This window comes from Macrobrachium rosenbergii, chromosome 55 (genome assembly GCF_040412425.1).
Source record: "Macrobrachium rosenbergii isolate ZJJX-2024 chromosome 55, ASM4041242v1, whole genome shotgun sequence".
NCBI classification, from domain to species: Eukaryota; Metazoa; Arthropoda; class Malacostraca; order Decapoda; family Palaemonidae; genus Macrobrachium; species Macrobrachium rosenbergii.
Window position 1 is genome coordinate 69,215,521 of NC_089795.1, and position 17,257 is coordinate 69,232,777.

At 36.7% G+C, this 17,257-nt stretch overlaps 1 protein-coding gene across 2 annotated transcripts in view; it reads right to left on the reverse strand.

Moving 5' to 3' along the window:
• for (cGMP-dependent protein kinase for) overlaps positions 1–17,257 on the reverse strand; it is a 704,904-nt gene that overhangs the window by 473,381 nt on the left and 214,266 nt on the right. The gene's annotated exons all lie outside the window — the stretch shown is intronic.

The following is a 17,257-nucleotide window of genomic DNA, read 5'->3' on the forward strand; positions in this document are numbered from 1 at the left end:
GTATTGCCACGGTCCTTATTTAGATCATTACAATAACTTTGTGGGCAGCTGCTTAACAAATTATTAATTAATATACCTTAATAATGCTGAACCTCGAGAAACTAAAACATTCACTGCGTAATATATATGAAATTTTACAAGAAAACGATCGTTTGAAGGGTTTAAAACCGCAGTCGTGCTACATTACCAGCTGGCCACAAGAATCGAATACTATGCGGTGCAGCTGCAAGACATCGCTCTTAATCGCAACATTTGCTGTTCTACATTACAATGAGTGTCACTGTTAGTTGTAATAGAAGGAATTTAATATAGTTAATATTAATGAATTCGACAAAAGAGAAAATTATTAGAAAAAAAAAAAAGAAATCATTACGGCTACAGAGAAAGAGAACGGATAAACTACAGTCATGTCTGAGGTCAATAGCGCTGTCCAAGCAAATAAGAAACTTGAAAAATCTTATGGTAGGTCAGGACTAACAGAGGAGCAAAATCGACATCTTGTTGAAAGTAGGACCATAGATGGAAAAAAGATCACAGTCAACAGCGGTCTTGGCATTGAAGGGAACAATGGTGCACTTGAAGTCCACAAAAAATAACAGTACTGACAGAGTGATATGAATGACAACAAAAGGGCCTTGACATCTAGAATGCATTCATGACTGTGGGAACGGACCTCCGCTCCCACACACACAAACAGGGAATCTGTGCTTTTCTCGGGAATCATTTCTGATGAAGAGCCACATTTTTTTTTTAAAGGATGCGCTGATATGAGCCAACACCTCAATGATTCGCTCTTGTGACGGGGCTTCCTCTGTGTAACTTCATTACACAGAGGAAGCACTTACAAAGGGTAACAGGTTTGAAGAAAAAATTAACTCAATGGAAATTACAAGAGCGTATTTTTTTCCTTTAGATTCCGTTGCCACTTTATATATTTCAGTTCTAAACTGGCATAAATACAAAGCTCCACAAAGGCTTCATAATGTTTTAGTTGCAAAAAGTTAGGACTTGGTTTAATTCAACAATGGTCTACACTATTTACTCCAAGTTATACGACTTACTCAGTCTGAAGTAATCACTGGTTAAATCATAATTCTATCATGTTATCATAGCCAAAGATCTCATCCTGAGAATGAGGAAAGAAACAACAAAGCCACATGCAATCTGTCAGCACAAAAGATTTTAACTCAACTCATTATCTTGTAGTGGTCGAATTACTTTTCAGTTCTCATACCGAAATTATATTTCATAAAATGAAATTAGTATAGGAATACAACAAAAAACAAAAATAACACAATTTTTCAATATCAAACCGAGATGCAATTTACTAGCCTGAAGCCCAACTCTCAGAAAACCATAAATACTGCAGTTCTCATGGGTTGTAAAACAATCCAAGTCCACTTGCATTTGTTTCCCATAAGTTCCATGAATTTTCTGGCATCATTAAATACAGTACTACCCAAAAGTACTCATTATTCCTGAGGTAAAGTGTCACTGAAATTATCTCGGTTTTGGCTACCAAGAGATACAAATTAGATGTAATGTATTTTATGTAGTATTTTTTTATCATTTGCTTACTTCTCCTTTAAAATGGGTGGCCCTGAAAACGTATAGCCTCCCAGTTTTTCAGAAAGTCTACAGGGGCGAGAGCGCCATCCTCACGGCCCTGTTTTGGATCCCACCACAGGATGGCTGAACTGGTGGGCGGTAGACCGTGGGAGAACCAAGGAACTAACAAACGTGATCTGTGAGATATCCCACTCTGTTAAGGCTACCACTTTACACTTTCCAATGTCATAATACAATCGAGAGAGAGAGAGAGAGAGAGAGAGAGAGGGAGAGAGAGAGAGAGAGACAGCACGCACGCATACCCACCCTCGCATGACTGGGTTATAACAGCGTTTTTATCACAAACTTTTCCATCGCGCAAAAACTTAATAAACCTTGTTTTACCAGCATTTGCAAAGCTTGCCTTGTTAAACAAAAGCAATGCAATCGTATACACAAGATGAAATCTTCACAATCAACTGGTATTACCTATGTCAAGAGTTTGAACATGAAGCCAGTTATTTCGATGTTGATACAAGCCGCCGTTAAATAATTACGCTAAATTCATAGAGTTCATTGCCAAATAATATGACTGGTACCTCTGTTTTCTCAAGCAAAACGTAATATAAACGAAAAAAAATCGAAGCTTCATCGCATTTCTCATAAGACAAACACAATCATTTAAACCATACCAAGCTATCATCAAAAACAATCGTATCAGTCCAAAATATAGTTCAGTAAGCTGCACTGGCGTCTCAGCAAATGACTTGGAACTTGTTCCATAATGCACAAAGGCGTTGTACAAAGACCCAACATTACCTCTGATCGAGATTCCTAATATGCTGCAATGTCAACATTGGAGAGAAATTACACAGTACCCAACTTCCTTTCGTAAACCCTTTTTATTCACCTCCCACGTGCCCGCCCCCACCCTCTCTCTCTCTCTCTCTCTCTCTCTCTCTCTCTCTCTCTCTCTCTCTCTCTCTCTCTCTCCTCTCTCTCTGAGAACAAACTTTAATATGCATAATACAACTAAATTAAGACAGAGCCGAGGAAATATGAACAATATGAATGAAGCTCTAAAGATCAAAAGTAATCGTGACGAACAATCTTCTCTTGACTTAATAAAAGATTTACAGATCACGTCACTGGGTACTTTGCAGAAAGAAACATCACGAAAAGGGAATCGCTGTCGTTCTTGGGAGTTCAGCATGGGGAGCCTCAAAACAGTCCCAGTTTATTAGCAGAGGTTCCGATATCCTTGGGACGAGATTTCATGTTAAAAAAAAAAAGTACAATTCCTTTAAATGAGTAGGAACATTTCTTGTTGCTGGAAAGAACCTGTTAAGATTTCCCATGAACTAGATTATCTATATGCAACTGTTCCAAAACGGTACGGTAAACAAAAGGAAAATTAGACTGCAAGTTTAAAAATCCTCATATATATATTAATTACCGCGTAACACTCTCAAAAACTGAACAATTACAATGAAAACCACAATGGCAAGTAAAACTACAAAACAACTAGAATGCATAATAAATAACTTGTAAGAAGACTCAAGATTAACTGCTAAGATTCAAAACATCTCACAGATCAATCCGTGAGATGAAAATTATGTTCGATCGTAACTCAGGTTCATAAATCAGAATGCTCCTTTCGGCCGCTCTCGTATCAGACGTGTTTACAACCTGTCAACCTTTTATTTTTTCTTCTCTTAAGAACCTGATAGCAACGGTGCTTTATTGATATCGCTTATCTCCGCGTTATTGCTAATAATAAGCAACGGCCCGGACATTGCACTGCCGAATTTGGGTGCAAGGCAAAGGCAGGCTGTATATTAAAACACAGATTAGCGAGTATGTGAATGTAAGCAGTCGATAAATATCAGTGTTTGCCATAAACGTTCATCGTAGCTGGGCGTTTTTTACGACCTTAAAAGCAATTGGGAGAAATGGCATAACAGGAGAAAGGGTAAAAAATCACTGGAATTCATCTACTAAATTTGGCATTAAGAACGGAGTTTTAAGAGACTTTGAACCACGGAAAACATCAAGAACGTCAATATCGACTTTTCACACAGGCACACATACAATTACAAAAAAATCTGTTAGAGCAATGCATGTGGTTTCACATGACCGCGAGACATTAAACAGGTGTTCAGTACTTATGTGTTTTATGCTCCTTAATAGTCTTGATAGAAGCTACGATAAGCAAAGAGTTAATTACCTGATTAAAGGAGAATAAAACAACTTTGATGGTAATAAAGATACATTCTTGGTTAAATGCGCAAGACTGATATATTATCAAACATAATCACGTGACGAAATAATACAACTGACGCCTAAATATAGCAACGCGGTATCTGCATCTTATGGAAGGCTTAGTAAAGTATCTTTAAATGCAAAACAAAAACAATAACACTGCTGCTTAGGGCATCAGCAAGGGCACAATTAGATTCTTCATGGAGCTGATGGTAAGTATCCGTAGCCGATATCATTAAACGAATCTAAATCTAGTCGTGATTGGTGGATTGGAGACTCGTCGCTGAGATGTTTATTCTCGTATATTTTTAACTTGAGTACTTCCATTCATGGAGTGCGCAGTATTTGATTTTATCGTCTCGTTAATTAGCAAAATTATACAGAACACTGATGCTATGATGACACTTTGGATATTTATTGCGTAAATAAAGTATTTTGAAAACATTAGCAAGAACAGAAGCTCAATGTATCACGGCAAGAAAAATATACAGCTACACAAACGCACACATACATACATATACACATATATATTATACATAAATAATATATATATATATATATATATATATATATATATATATATATATATATATATATATATATATATACGTGCGTTAGGGACATGGTTGTTCACTAAGAAACTTACGGGAAATTAATAAAACTAATTCAAAATTATAATAAAGTTACGAAAGGCTTGAAATACTGACCTCCCTTCTTAGACTAATTTTTACTTACATAAACTTGTGTTTCAACGTATAATTTTGTAGAAACAAATGTAGTAATCGATAAAATTTGGTGTCACGAGGCTTTTTCCCAGCAAAAATTACAAAAAAACTTATTATGAAAACTAAATTACCATTTTAATTTAAGCCAGAAAAAATTATGCACAAATGTTACACCTAAATTGAAATTTTCTTGCACAAAAAAATATAAAACTACATGATCATACATGACCTGAACTTCCACGTTGTCCAATCCACAAAATTGAGCTACAAAACGTAAAAGAGAGAGAGAGAGAGAGAGAGAGAGAGAGAGAGAGAGAGAGAGAGAGAGAGAGAGAGAGAGAGAGAATTAGGTTTTCATGAAACAGCTGCTTTCCTCGCTTTTTTCCTTCATGCAGAACCAATGAATGGCATAGGAAAAAAACCTGAATGATATCGATCGAAATCTACTTGTGCACAATTGACAATCTCATCATGGATTCAATGCTAAATTAGGAAAATAACTTTTAAGATCTAAAATGGTGAACATTTTACAATACTTAGGATAAAATGGTTAAAACTGTTTACTGCACAGAACGTTTCATATTATCTTGCTCAGGATTTAGATCTTATAAAATCGAAAACATTTAATTCCCACAAAAACTTTCCAGTGGATCATATATTTAAGTTTCTGTTACCAAATATGTAAATAATATACGGACGGGAAAATTCTTTTACCATTTTGTCAACATAGAGACTACTGATGGAATTTTAGTTACACTTATGCCACCACTAGTCATGCTAAAATCATTCAATCAACGAAATTACTTTGCTTCACTACTTCAGTAGTCTGGTGATAATTTCTTTCTAAACATTACCGTTGTTCATAATTAAAGCTTCTTCAGGCACCATTCATGCTTACGAGTATCATTTATATTATATCTTTTAGTGTAAGCCTTCAAGGGTATTAATTAAAACCCTATATCGGGAGTTAAATGTCTGGTTTCTGCCACGTTTGGATGAAATTCAGAAGGTCCATAGCCACCGCAGCCTGTCTTCAGAGGTCAACATACTTCAGATATACGAACAATCTTGGGTTATATAAGCCGTCTTCCAGGAGAGAGCGCAATTACCTAACAGAGTAATCTCATGTCGGTCGCGTAAACTAACAAGGATGCTCAGAACTTCAAAAATGAAAAACTGGAAAAGATAACCTTTACGATATAGTGACTAATAATGCCCACCACACACACAAACGCAGAGAGAGAGAGAGAGAGAGAGAGAGAGAGAGAGAGAGAGAGAGAGAGAGAGAGAGAGTGATACCTTTCGCAGTATCAGACCGAAGGGGCAAAGAAGACTATCTGAAGCATCAGCTCGTGGGTTGGATGATTTCATAGCCGTACGCCCCCAAATCTTACCCTATAAAAGGAAGCTCTATATTCTAGTGATGCACTTTTCAACGATGTATATTAACAAAAGAGATGAAAAATATCCACTAAAAATAAAACCGTAAAAATAATCATGTGCCAAAACTAGACTTTCAGCCCACAGACGAAGCAACTAGTCCCCATGGATGCCACGTTAAAAATAAATGATGTGCAAGGATCTTACCCAGATAAAAGAACCAAAGTCGATTCAGCGACGAGAAATAGAGCCTCTCAAAATGACCTTCGTCTTTCCTTGATCCTTCGATCAATCCATATCTTTCCCTTCACATGAAACAGTGAAAGAAGAGGCTAAATACGGGTGAATGATATTCCAGCACCGATAAAGTTCTTGAAGGAAACTTTTAAAAGAAAAGGTGATTACTACTTGAGATGTGAACTAGAAACAGAAAACATAATCTTATCAGTTTCCTTGTGTTTCTTACAACACTTTTCATCCTTCTAAATCAAATCTGCGCCACATAAAATCCTTTCAGTGAGTACTAAGTTTCCTGGTTTTGGTTACAGAGAGAGCAACTGAGTGTGCACACTAGCGAGTTGTCAGAGGATCATCTTTAGGTATTAATTCCTTAGCCCCTCACAAAATAGTATTTAGTGTAAAATGACATTCTTGGAGTTAACAGAACACCGTTCTATCTCCATATGTCTGGTCAAAACGCATACAGATGCGATAAATGTCCACAATTCAGTAGAAAAAAGAGACAGAATCCAAGCTTTGAAATACAGACTTGAAAGAATATATACAGTTAAAAAAATCTGTGATAATAACTCACGCCAATGGTATGGAATTCTTAAAAAGCGGCCACTAGAGTGAAAAAAAATTTTTTTGAGAATCCAAGCAAAGGTTGTGTAAATATATACAACATGAAAAACAAGCAGAGGTCAGCTAGATGTAATGCAATTGCTCCGATATCTTTGTCGAAATTCAGCAAGAAATATATCTTAAAACCCAAGTTAGAATTCTAACATCTGCCGTTCCACTGATCATGATAATGGAAACAGATCAACAACCATAAGTAGAGAACTGAGCAGAGATACTTCACAGCCCACTGAAAGCTAAACAGCCATGGGCTGACTTTTCTCAGCAACTGTTATCCTAAGCCACTTCTTTCCAGTAAGTTGTTCGTTAAAAGAAAAATTCCTGATGTCTTCAAGAAAAGGAGACAGGGGTCCTTCCTTCCAAAACCTGAGCATTTTACCATTTTTGTTTTCCATGTGATATTTCTTTCGACGAGGGGAATCATGTAATACGAATTATCTCCCAAAGGGCTGTAGAACTGTTCAATGGAACGACTGCAACCCAATCTCCATTACGCTGGTAACCTCTGAGGTTGCCAAAAAGTTGATCTTCGAATTTTTATTCAAGTTTTCAATGTAACCATATTCCTATTTAAGTATGAATTATGTGGTTGTTTGCTGTAAAGCTGAATGTATCAACTAATCTTCTCACTGGTTTTGATTGTTATTTCATATTGGCTTCCTACATGAATATTTGTATATGTTAAATAATAATGAATTGTGCAAAATACTTTGAGTTCAAAATAAAAACGTAACAATAAGTTACCTATTTACGATCTTAATCTAATAACTTGAATTTTTTATTCAAAGATTAAATGCCATAAACCAAACATTAATACCTTTATTCAGTATCTTACCAGAGAAAGGGAGTGGCTTCTGAAATATGCTCATATAAAATAGACGCATGAAAATTCAGGCAAAATTGCGGTTTGATTCCTCGTATATTACTAGACTTGATGCACAACTTCTCTACCGGGGAGTATGTAACTGTCCAATAAGCAATCTCTATCGCCCAATCATAAATCGAAGGGCAAAACATAAATTCATCATTATAAACGCAAAGATAATCGGCAATTTCCTTACGGTAAAGCCTGACAGGACGGGTAAGCAAATGCAGTCATTGACCCTTGCCCCGAAGAAAGAAAAGGAAAACTCACCACAGTGGTGCAAAATGCTTAATAGACGGTTTGCATTTACACGCATTTTCCATCGCCGCAGCTTCAATTCTAATTGCAAATGACGGCGCATGAAAACATGAAGGGGCAATCAAACCTCATCTCACTCCATAGGAACCTTCAACACCAGGACAAGCACACCACCTTCTTGGGGAATAAATGCAGTAGTCAAAAAAGTGAGAATCATTTGAGAGATCATAAAAGCAAGCACTGGCATCGAATATCGTTAGGAAATGACTGCAAGCCTAGAATTTCACACCCCTGAGCAACAATAACGAAACAGCTATCAAATTACCGCTCAACAGCTCGGCAATCTCGTTAACCTGCCATTTGCTCGGCAAACCCCTGCCAAATGCATCGTTATCCACGATCTAAGGTGTTGGGCAAACGGTTCGTTGATTGGTGAAATTGCCCAATCAGCAGCGGACTGATTGGACTATCTTGCATTCTGGCGCACTGTCACTGTCACTCCGGAACACTTTATGGCTCTTGTAAAATTGTCTACATGATGCAATCGCTACACCCAACTGACGTTTTTAACTGCAATCTTTCTGTAGATAACTTGGCGCTCTAGGCCTAAATTCAACTCGTTTCCTTTCCAGATTCATCTATCGAAGCAGACTGACATAAAGATGTACGAAATATAAGACATTTCTTAGTCATTTAAAAAGCCACATACAGTTGAAAACGTGCTCCACGGAAAGGAAAATGACAGAAATGCCGAAGATATCCCTGATTATGATGCTACATCTAAAAATTTGGAATCTTGTACTCAGCACTTTATCTTCCCACGTGTTTTTGAGTAAAAATCTGTGAATTAAGAAATGATGAAATAATAAAAGATATATCGCTACAATACGCTGAAATACTCGCCCGGTTATTTACCAAATTTATTGAAAATCTTATCTGTGAAGTGAACTAATAAAAGTTGTAGCTGATATCCTGTCAACTATACGCTTCTCCCTTGCATGCATGAATAAAGAGAAAAAACACGCAATTAAGCGCATAACTAATACCTGACTTAAATCAAGCATAATTATCCACATAGCTTTACTTTTCCCTTTCAGGTTTCCTAATTCTCGTGTAATATAATTTTTTGAGGAACGTGTACAAGAGAAATATCAGAAATAGGCTGTAAAACCAAATTTCAACGCATTAGATAGCAAATTTTTAGAGATAACATGACACATATGGCACAGTATAAGAGTGAGGGTAAAAGGGAGCTGGGGAAGAATTCCTGGGCTTGGCACAAAAGGAACAGGTCAATGATTTCTGATTTCCAGAGTAACTAAGTTAAGTGTTGGTCACACGAGTGTGACGAAGCTCCAAAGTACTGTATATATAACAGAGATAGGAGAGGCTTCTTGCCACAGGCAGAGGGAGGTTACTGAGGACAGGGTCACTAATTACACAAACTTCCTATAACTCAGTCCCGTTGAGAGGGGAAACATGAGAATACCTCGGAGACGGACGGATCAGCATAAAATACTTTTAATACCCGAGATAAAGTAATTAACTTCACATCTAAACAACCTACACTTTAAAAGCACCTTTGGCTTGAAGTAACACACACATAATATATGTACATATATAATTTGTATATATGTATAGAAATATACTATATACTATACATTTCAAGTTATAAGAAAATTCTGAGTCACAAAAGTAGCCCCACTTACTTTTACTTTCTTGTTGGCAATCTCTGTTCCCAAATCCTATACACGACGCCGATGCCCTAACGGGGCAAAATTCCCCGCAGAGCTCAAAGGGACCGACTCTAATTGGGACATCTATCATTACCTAGCCTATGATTATAAGGGAACATGACTGGGCATTACCATCGCAAATTAAGAAATGGAACAAATGAAACTAGAATGATAAACTCCTAAACTTCGGTGCCTTCTTTGCTCTCAAGGAGTAACGAGCAAAATATTCAGTTTAATTTAAGCTTTTTTGTTATTACCAATCTCTTTGACATTCGGAGTTGCCAAACTTTTCGTAACCAAAGATTTGCTTACCACAGTTAGTATTAATTTAAAAAGTAAGTAATTTAAAACATTAAATATTAACTCCAAAAGAGACAAACTTTTCCTTACGAGAAAACTCCATTTCAGGATGGAAGACAAATAAAAGCTACTCGATCAAATTAAAACATTTTCAGTCTTGAGCAGACTCTTCACACTGAATGTAAACTTACAGGTATGGTAACAGTCAGACATATTCCGCGCATGTTTTGCCAAACTGACTACATAAAAATACTGCTATGAGAAATATCATCTCATTTCTCTTGAAATTTAATGCAAATAATATTAAAACATGGGTATTACTCCCCATGAAAGTTGGAACTTTCGTCATTTGGGATTGTCTGATGTCTGCTTCTATTAAACTATACATTGATCTTTAGTTTAAGTTGGCTCGGTACGCTATAAAACTTTGTTGCCGTTTTTAAGAAGAAAAAAAAAAAGATGCAAAACTATATTTTCATTCGTTATCCTTGGATGGAATCATACACCTTGAAATAAAAATAAAATTTACAAGGGAAGTTGAGCAATTTTCCAATTTGAAAGACCCGTCTCATCGAAGGCAGATAGCTCCCCTCGGAGAATAAATTCTAGTAATATAATACTAGGAGACTAAGGAGACTAAAACAAAAATAATCTGAAAAACAGGAAATTCTCTTTTTTTCCTTTCCTAACAGGGAGCTCCAGAGAATAATATACTTATCCTGATTTTTTTTAACAGGTCAGCATTCAACTGATACGCACGCATAATTACCTCAAATTATATGAAAACCTATGACATCTTGAATAACAACTAATGAAAATAAACTTATTTCCTGATTTAAAAAACGTGCAGGAGTATAATCTACTTTACACATCAAATTGGTCCCGTACTGAAAATTAAATAAAAAATTTGCTAATGACAAGGTTTACAACGACTTGTTGGGATATACACTTCATTTTAGGTATTTTTTCCTTGACAATATAGAAGAGAATACATTTATCACTAGCAACCTTTAGCAATATTAATCAGGACTCTTTCATTTCCACCAAGCCCTTTACATTTACAGACATCACAAAATCTCAAAGGGGTATATCATTCGAATTATCACTCGGTCGTACATTCTCTTTTATTCCTTTCTCCTCTCTTTCCCTCCCTCCCTTTCCGCAGCCTCCATTACCCAACTCCATCTCCACCACTAATCATCACCCATTTAAAAAGATGTATTCTGCGCTCTTTCCTCCACCTCCCCTCTCTCCCCCTCCCCCTAAACCCGGTACAGCACCGACTCTTTAACGGGGTTCCGTCCCTCCCCTTCGCCTTATTAGGTAATCCCTTCAGCGCCGAGAGGAGGTGTAATTAATTAATGAATTAGTTTAAACGTGAGATGCATTCTGGAACTCGACTTTCACACCCGTACGCTTGGCCAATTTGAATTTACAAAAATGCCATACACACAACAGCATAGTGTTCATAACTAGTTTACTCTAAGAAAAAAATGGCGATTCCAAAATCTTGCCTTTTGTAACGATAAACTAAATCAAAACCATGACAGCATATCAATGTTGCGCACCCTCGTGCTCATGCAAAAAACAAAAGCATGCATTTCAACAAAACAAACACGACGCCTGTTTCACAGTTTACTATTAGACGTGGCAAACTATAGAGCACAGCTTTAAAATCAAGCATTCTGAATTTGACTGATGAAACTTTACACACAATTCTACCCCAGCCCTGATTTCCACAACAAAAGCAAGAGCCCTCCTATTCCATCACGAGATGAGATTTTCTACACCTGGCCAACAGAAAACTTGCACTTGAAAATGATACGTCATCTTTAAATGAAAACCTCTTTGCTTGGTAACTACTACAAATGCAAGACTTGAAAGACTAAAATAAGCTAAAAAGAATATTAGTCCACAGTCATTCAGGATGTTTCCTACGAAGAAAATGCATCTCAGGAAAAAAAAAAATGTTGCATGTCTTTCAACAACGTGAAGAGCTGCATCCGCAGCTTATGCAAATGAGCAAAAGGTGAAACTCTTAAAAGGCGCTTCGTGTGAAGTATCTGAAAGTCGGTCTTCATTCTGGTGGTCTCCCAAGATCCTAACATACATTTAAATTGACTAAAAATAAGAGTTATCTGAAGGCGGCACCCAACTGCAAATGGATGAAGATCACCTTTCCAACACATCCGGACTTTAATTACATTTCTCACAGAGAAACTGCTACAAAAGGCAAACGGGTAATTATTCCGTACCGGTATCTATTTTCGCAAAACCTCCATCACCTCTGGTTGAAATGAAAGGAAATGGAAATGTTGCAAGTAGAACCATGCTTACAAAATTCATGTGTGAACAGAGCTTTCGGAAGAATTATCTTCATGAAGATCCACACACACACACACACACACACACACACACACACAAACTATTAATATAACACAAAAATACGCACAACTCATTCAAGCACAAAAAGGCAATGCTTTTTGTTCTCACAGTACCACAATTATAGTTGCAACACAGTATTCGTTAAATCCCATTACGAACTTATCTTGCGACGAGGAACTGCATGAAATTTGTGCTCTTGAAGTAACTCTACCGAAATAATGAATCTGTACCCTATTCTGCGTGATTACCAATCCCTCGTCGGTTCTTATGAAAGAAATTAATGCTCTCTCCAGCGGAGTTATCTCCTTTACGTGTCTCAGCCACGTCAACTAAAATAGTTAACCGTTAGAAAGAGTTTGCCTATTTCTAGCCCACCACTAATCTACTAAGATAGCATCTGAACCCTTAAGCCAATCTAGGGTATCGTGCCCCTATTCCAACGCCTCCTCGCAACCCCAGCCACCCATAAGATTGGCCATGCAACCCATTTCCTTGTCACCTACGGACACCACAAAATCTCTCTCTCTCTCTCTCTCTCTCTCTCTCTCTCTCTCTCTGTGAGTGTGTGTGTGTGTGTGTGTGTGTGTGTGTGTGCAACAACCACAATCTACCTCAAGGGCTTTCAAGACATAATTATTATTTCCGCTTTTTCGATTTAGCTAGGATCGTTCTTTGTAAATAACTTCTTATGACTGTGTCCACATACAGTCTTTCATGCACAGCGTATAAAGCATATTACTTCTCTCTTTACCGGTCAGTTAGAAACGGCATATTTTCGCAGAAATTCAGCATTCGTTGCTTATAATCTTAGCCTCGGGTCTTCTTTTATCACTAGTTCTGTGTTTTCCACTAAGCACCAAATATAAATTGGATAATCATGAGAAATGTCTACCAGTGGAAATTCTTCAAATAAGTGATCAGTACCTATAAAAATCCTATAACAGCAATAACAATGAAGATAGTAAATATGGTGAGGAGCTTGAGTACTCTTTGACATATAGTACACCCAATCAAGACAGTAAGAAAAGCCTAAAATAAAGACCTTGCAATAAATTGGATCAAATCCAAATGGCAGTATATAACAACGAAAGACCACGTTCAATTACCTTCACCTTTTAGGCCTGCCGTCGTCCAGTCCGAGGTCAACATTTCGTTCCAAAGATCCCCAAAGATGGAGGACTTAGTGTTGGGACTTTTCATGTCAACCTTATCTTACAGGACCGACATTTTTATCTGATATACACTTTTCAAATTGTAAAGTAATCGAGTAATTGCTGAAATATAAAATGATGACCAAACTTTCTTTCCCAGCCTTGAAGAACCTTCAGCAGAGTATCATGTTGCCAGTCCGTTATAATGCATTTTTCTTATTACATCACTTGAAACGAAGATCTTCAGATATATATAACAAAGCGAACCTTTTTAACCAAAGCCATACAAATTACATTTCAGCTATTAGCTATTAACAAAAGACTACCATTATACTGGGAGAAACTCCTATGCATCTACATTTAAAGGTAAAATAAAAAAAATGGCGTGGAGTATGTTTTAAAAGTTACAATATCCATTATCACTGTAAAGTAAACGATTTGTATATAATATTAGGGTGATAAAAAACAATCCCAATTCATATTAAAGATTTCAGACCTTGTAAATTAACCTTAGACATAACTTCATGAACAGTTAAATGAAAGGTCAACCATACTGTTCACATAAAACAGACAGGTTCTTTCCACAAATCCTCCGCGCTCAATAACCCGTACTTTTTCTGTCTCTCCTTCTCCTTCTAAACGGTTTTAAAACAAACTTACTTCGTTTCTTTGATAAGAAGAAAAACTACTTAAAGAATTTTGTGCTGAATCATGCAGCTAATCTCAACACATTCACAGTTTTTTCCCGGCCGTTCTTGAATAAATTTTATATGAAAAACAATTGCACAATTTTCCTATAGAAACCTTTCGAGCGGTACTTTTTTCCTCTCGTCGAGTACCCAAATCCCTCCCTTTCCCGTTGACTATCGCCTCTGGACCATATAAAAGGGAGGTGTTTCAACACACCTTAAGAGTCTCATGAGAGCAACAAGAAGTTGCAATGCTGGCCGAGAGGCCAAATGGGTAAGCTATAAAATTGCGGTATAAAGCGTATCGTTAAGAAAGATAAGCATTTTCAGCAAGTAGCAGACTGAACTAATATAACTTCCCAGTAAAAGAATACTACGTAATTTACGATTCTGCAAGTGCTATATTGCTTTACTGTAGTCCAAGTTGTTACTTTAATTATGGGTTATATCTAGAAACATTACAATAACGAAAGTCTAATATCTGTAAAAATAAATGACATACCCAGGATGACGGAATAAAGAGTGGCAAAATGAAAAATCTAGCCACGGATTGGAAATTCCAAAGACCACCGACATGAACCACCCGCATGTAGACCGCATAATTTATGGCCTTTCGCTGACTTCATGATTTTACACATCCGCCTAGACCAACACTTTCGAAATCACCAAAACGAATAAATGCAAAAAATCCATATTTATAACCATGATATAACTGATTCACCATCCTGCAGTTAAACTTGAACCAAGAGACCGGGGGTTTGAAATCACCACAGAGTTAACCTACCATCCCATTAATCATGCGAAATGCGGCCAAACCCCCTCCCCCTTCTCTAGGCCCTCAATCCCATACGGGAAACAATGAGCGATTGTCGTTGTCATCAGCAGCATTTTCTGCGTAGCTCGAATAATCTAAAACTCGGCGCTTACGAGCACTTGCTCGTTTTGAATGATTGCTCTGTCATATAAACATGTCTCTCCTGTGAAAGGTAACTGTAAAATAATTTTTGAACATTCATGTAATAAAAACCACTTAAGAAAAGTAGAAAGGCTGTGTTTAAGTACAAATTAATACTTATACAGCGCATCTGTTCACCTTAAAACATCTAAATTACGAAAAGGGGGGAAAAAACAGACCAAGTTGGAATAGAAAGTTCGTCCACGATGATTCGGCAAAAGATACGAAACACCCTCATTGCTCAGGCTCGTGAGACACAACAAATAGTGTCATTATCTTAATCTCCGTTTACTTCGTGTGAAATTTCCCTTCTTGCTTTGGAAAGAGAGAGGTTTTAATGAATCTCCGCTCTTAAAAAACACATCCTTTTTATAGTTCATAAGTTTTATACAGAAACAAATCTTGAACACTTCAGGGGGACGTAAGTCTTTTACAAAAATATTTACCTTTCAGTAAGATATTGCATCGACAACAAAACTGCATAGTCGCTGAAACCCACCAGCTATTGCAAAACGGTAAACCGAAATCACATCTGTTCTTGATAAATACAAACATGATACCGATATCTTATTTCTTCCTCAAGACCTTTCTCTTTTATAAGAAGTGTTCTAACCCCACTAAAAGTATTTTGTAATTTGTAAAGTAAACATGAATCTAGTTTTTAACACTTCATAATTAATTATCAGGTTGCCAAAACGATAAAGCATGTATACAAAAGCTTTAATAGATAATAACTGATCCCTAACACGTAACTAATTACCTAATTATCTATTTATATGTTTATCAGCACCATTTTCACCTACCAAAGATGTCCCAGGCCCTAGGTCCTAGGCGAGCACGGGAGGATAGGAATGATCCGGTAAAAAATCATTGTGCCTCTTGACGTGGGCCACTATTTAAGTATTGTTTAGTTAAACAGCTGCGGAGGTCGTAACCACGAGCAACAAGGGCACGGGGCTGGCAACCTAATCCATAAAGATTTGCTGAGAACCAGAAACTAACTTTTGGTGTCAGTCCCACCATGGGGTAAAGGCGTAGGTGAAAAAAATATGTATACATGTAAGTATACCCATACAGATGAAAAAAAACACACACACAGCATACAGAATTAATTCAAACGCCCAATAGTCCATTCCATGTAAACAGACTCGAGATGAATAAAGATGAATTCCGCATTCACCACACATCCATACAGCGCATTCAGACCCAGCCTCCGAGGGAGCCGGAATTGACAGCATTCGACCAGGGAAACGAAGATTAATCGCTCCCGTTTCCAACGAAAACGGAGGTGGACATTAGCTTTCATTCCAGTTCTCCTTTAATTCTTCCTACGAATGTTCCATCTTCCAACTGTTTTAAAGTTTACCTTCGACCACGATTTATATCTAATTTTACTTTATTCTTATTTTTATATGTATATTTTTTAACCAATCTATTTTCTTTTGTCAGTCACAAATAGAAGTAATGTCAGTTATACCGTTACCGTATGTAAATGATGACTTTACATATCTGGAATTAAACTGACTCCTTTTTTAATCAATAAAATGTTATCATATCACAGCATCATCTTAATTTCAGCTAAAGGCCATGTAGAAATACGTAAAGCAGATACAATACACCACAAAATTATAAATTATACTTTAACATAATAGATAAATTGAACAGGTATAGTGTTCTAAAATAGTATATATAATATAATATATATATATATATATATATATATATATATATATATATATATAATATATATAATATATAATATATATATACACACACATATCAAATCTCTCAACTTTTCCGAATTCCTCACACCAAGATAAATGAAAGCGCCTTCACCTTCCAAAGTGAATTTCTAACCCCCTCAGGGATATATGAATGAGGCTACCATTTAGTTAATTGTGCTACCTAAAAAATGTGAAGAAATCGAGGTCACTGTGGCTACTAATATTATACAGAAACATATATATACTGTGTATACATTTAAATATATTTTTTTGACACCTTAAAATGCCTACATGGATCTTCTGAGGTGCAAATCACTTCTTAAATGCAAATCACAGGGAACAAGAGTATAAGTCCAGGTCCATTATGTCCAGATTTAGATGCTTTGTAGAAGGGTCTACTAATCAACAACGAGAGAGA